We start from the raw sequence: 4,022 nt of genomic DNA, 5'->3' as shown, positions 1-4,022 counted from the left end.
ATCTGTAAATAAAATTAAAAAGGGATTCTATTAAACAATTATAAATGATAAAACAAATTTATATGATAAAACAGATTAACTGTTTCGGCTTCCCATAAAACACATTGTTGCACTCCACTAATATAACTAAAGATTAATAAAAACAGAGCAGAGGAATCATATTTCGGCTAAGGTCCATAGAAGCTTTTCTGTTTCGCATACTTCGTCAGTTAGTCAGAACCTATTTTGTCGCTAATTCAAGTGCAGAAGGCGACGGAGAAGGTTGGATGGAGAAGGGAAAAAAACTTAAAAATAACAGAACCAAACTATACGAACTGAAGCCGACGCGAACATTTTCATGCCTGTATCGGATGTCGAAGCTGAATAAGAGGAGAAGGTTGGATTCGCTAACAGTGCGTTCAGAGAGAAGTTCGCCAAGAAGTCGCGAACTGTGTGATTCACGTCAAGAGAAGAAGCTGCTGTAAGTTCCCGCCCTTTTTCGCGATTTTGTGTTGACGGGAGGCGACGGGGAGGTGACGGAATGTTATTTTTGATGAGAATAAGGGTTTGAAGGTGGTATAGAGGTAAATAGAAAAGTTTAGGTGTTAGGTATGTAAATAGACTTGTTTTAAGCGTTAGGTATGTAAAAATCCCTAAAATTTTATTTTCAAAATCAACCCTCCTTAAAAAAGAATTACTGTGTTCAAAATTCTTCTCCGGACGCCGGTCAGAGACTCGCTACCGCCGCTCGCCCGCATGGCAATCGTCACGTGCAACGCATGATTTCCATGTGTCGGCGTAACGACGCGTAGCATCGTCACGTGTCCGATTTCAACTTTCCTCAGTGGCGCTAGCGGGCCATGAACCCAACCTATCCAAGCCAGTAACGTGGTGATTACGTGTATGGCAAGGTCAGCAAATATTGTGGATGGATGAGTTGGACCGGATGCTATTTTGCTCAAATTTCTTTATTTTTCATATATTTCTAATCAAATTTAAGCATAATTTGAATTTATAATTTTATTTAAGTATATTTATTAGTTTTAATCAAACTTATCGGGTACAACTAACTGTCTTTATTTCCACCGTTGGATGCTTAATAGTTTGCATATAAATCCAGCACACTTGTTGACTTGTTGTGTCTCAAGGCATGAAAAAATACAAAAGCATTACTTGAAGCTTTTTCCCATGATATTTTTTTTCTTTTTTTGTTATTATTTCAGTTACTATTGCAAGGTTTTTTTTTCATGGTATCAGAGTTGATTACTTAATAATTGTGTGGCATATTTCTATCTCAAATGAATACCTCTGATCTTTATAAGACGTCGTTGTATGCACGAGAAAATGATAGTCTCAGCTCTCTGCTTATAGAATTTCACATTCTATCTCAATTAAAGCTTCGTATGAATTATGCGAAAAACATGATAAATAACCCTTTAACAATAGAATCATCTTGTATGGAGATCTCAGATACTTATAAGTTTTCACAACAAATGGCTTTGATGGTTTCCTCACTGGTATTATCCCACATCCTCCTAAATATTTGATTGCAACAAATATCAATCCTGCTCCTAATCCTACTTATAATCAATGGGTAATAATAGACAAAAATATCACCTCATCTCTTTATTCAATTATTTCAGTTTCTCTATTACTATATGTGCTCAATTTAGAAACATGTCATGAAGTGTGACTCACACTTGATAAAAGGTTGCAATCTTCCAATTGGTCTCACATTCTTTAACTCAAAAGAGAATTTCATCATTTAACCATGAAAGATGAAATTATGACTCAATATTTGTCCAATGTTAAAGCCAAAGTAGATGCAAATTTTGTAGTAGGCAGTGTAACTGATCCAGAGGACATTATTTTATACACCATAAATGATCTTCCGCCATCATATCAAGCCTTCAAAACAATCATTCATACAAATCTACAACCTCTGAGCCTTGATGATATCTATTTATTCTTCTGTACCAAAGAAGTTAATTAGGCTGTTGAGGCTCCACGTGAAGTGCATATTACATAATAGAGCTTTTGATACAACTCGTGGTCGTTCTAGAGGCAGAGCTCCATATATATATATTCTAAATGTGGTTGTTCTGATGTCCATGGATGTAGCACTTTCTTCAATAGAGCTATTTTTCCCTCTAGTCCCTTGGTTAAGTGTCAGATTTGTTTGAAAAAGGAATATAATGTTGTCAATTGTTGGCTTTGCATTGATCTAACGTATCAATCTACTTTATTATATTCTTTTTACCTTTGCTACTAGTATCATACTACCCAATTAAGATCACTAGTTTCTAGACACTGGTGCCACTTCTCACATTACACCTGAAATCTATGAGAAGGAAGAGGAAACAGAGATTAGGAAAACTAGAACTTCATTACCTTAACATTTAGCATACAGAGCTTTAAATAGATATCTAATACAAGAAGGTACATAAAGTAAATACTAGCTAATTTAGACTAATGATAGCTTGACAAGTGTCCTCTAACAGTCCCCCTCAAATTGATCATGAGGTGACCGAATGGTCAATTTGTTTCGTAGTAATTGAAACTGTTTGAGCGGGAGCGATTTGGTAAGAACATCGGCAAGTTGGTCGGCTGAGCTGACGTGAGCTATATGTATTTCTCCTTTTTTAATGTGTCCGCTTATGAAATGATAATCTATCTCGATGTGCTTGGTTCGAGCATGGAAGATCGGGTTGTTTGAAAGGGCAATTGCAGAGGTGCTGTCACAAAAGATTGTCGTCGGAGATGTTTGAGGAATCTGAAACTCGGCTGCAAGCCGGCGAAGCCACAAGATATCAGAAGTGGAGGAAGATAGAGCACGATATTCCTCTTTCATGGACGACTTGGCGACCGTGTGCTGTTTCTTGACAGTCCAAGAGACAAGGTTGGGTCCGAGAAAGACGCATGAGCCCGTTGTGGATTTCCGATCGGAGGGATCGGCCGCCCAATCGGCGTCCGTGTATGCACAGAGCTTAAGATCTCCGCATGTGATTGGTAAACCGAATGTAATAGTTCCTTTGATGTACCTGAGCAACCTCTTGAGAGCATGAAAATCGCAATTTCTGGGTTTATGCATCCTTTGACAAATAGTATTGGCGGCGAAGGCGATGTCCGGCCTTGTTATTGTTAGATACTGCAAAGACCCGGCGAGTTTGCGAAAGAGTGTTGGGTCGTTGAAGTCTTGATCGTCCTGGTGGACGGTGTGTTTTGAAGCCATCGGTGTCCGGGCGGGTTTGCAGTCGGAGAAACCTGCAGTTTGAAGGAGTTCATGTGCGTAGTGACTTTGAGTTAAGAAGTATGAATTGGAGTTTTTGATCACCTGAATCCCAAAGAATAGGGACACGTCGCCGAGCTGTTTGAGACGGAAGGCCAAGTTGAGTTGGCAGAGGACTTCTTGAAGCTTGGTATGGCTATTCCCGGTGATCAGAATGTCGTCCACGTAGATGAGAATGAATAGAGTGATGCCATTGGTAGAGAAGATGAACAGCGAGGGATCGGCTTTACTGTGGGTAAACCCGAGAGTCTGGAGGTAGGAAGTAAACTTCTGGAACCATTGACGTGGAGATTGCTTGAGTCCGTAGATGGATTTATGGAGCTTGCACACGTAGTTGGGATGTTGATTATCTGTGAACCCAGGAGGTTGTCGCATGTACACTTCTTCGGGTAAGTCCCCATGCAGGAAAGCATTGGAGACATCGAGCTGAGTGACTGGCCAATGGTTGTTTGTGGCGATGGTAAGAAGCAGCCGAATTGTGACCATTTTTGCCACGGGGCTGAATGTCTCGGTGTAGTTAATACCGAATTGCTGGGAGCAGCCTAAGGCGACTAGACGATCCTTGTATCGGTCTACGGAGCCATTTGGTTTCAGTTTGGTCTTGAAAGTCCATTTGCAACCAATTATAGGTGTGTCGGACGGTGGTGGTACCAGTGACCATGTCCCCTGTTGCTGAAGCGCAAGGTATTCGGATGACATAGCCAGTCTCCAATGCTCGAATTTAGATGCTTGAGCATAAGACGTCGGGGAATGC

This window comes from Dendrobium catenatum, unplaced genomic scaffold (genome assembly GCF_001605985.2).
Source record: "Dendrobium catenatum unplaced genomic scaffold, ASM160598v2 fragScaff_scaffold_1297, whole genome shotgun sequence".
NCBI lineage: Eukaryota > Viridiplantae > Streptophyta > Magnoliopsida > Asparagales > Orchidaceae > Dendrobium > Dendrobium catenatum.
This window is presented reverse-complemented; position numbering follows the sequence as displayed.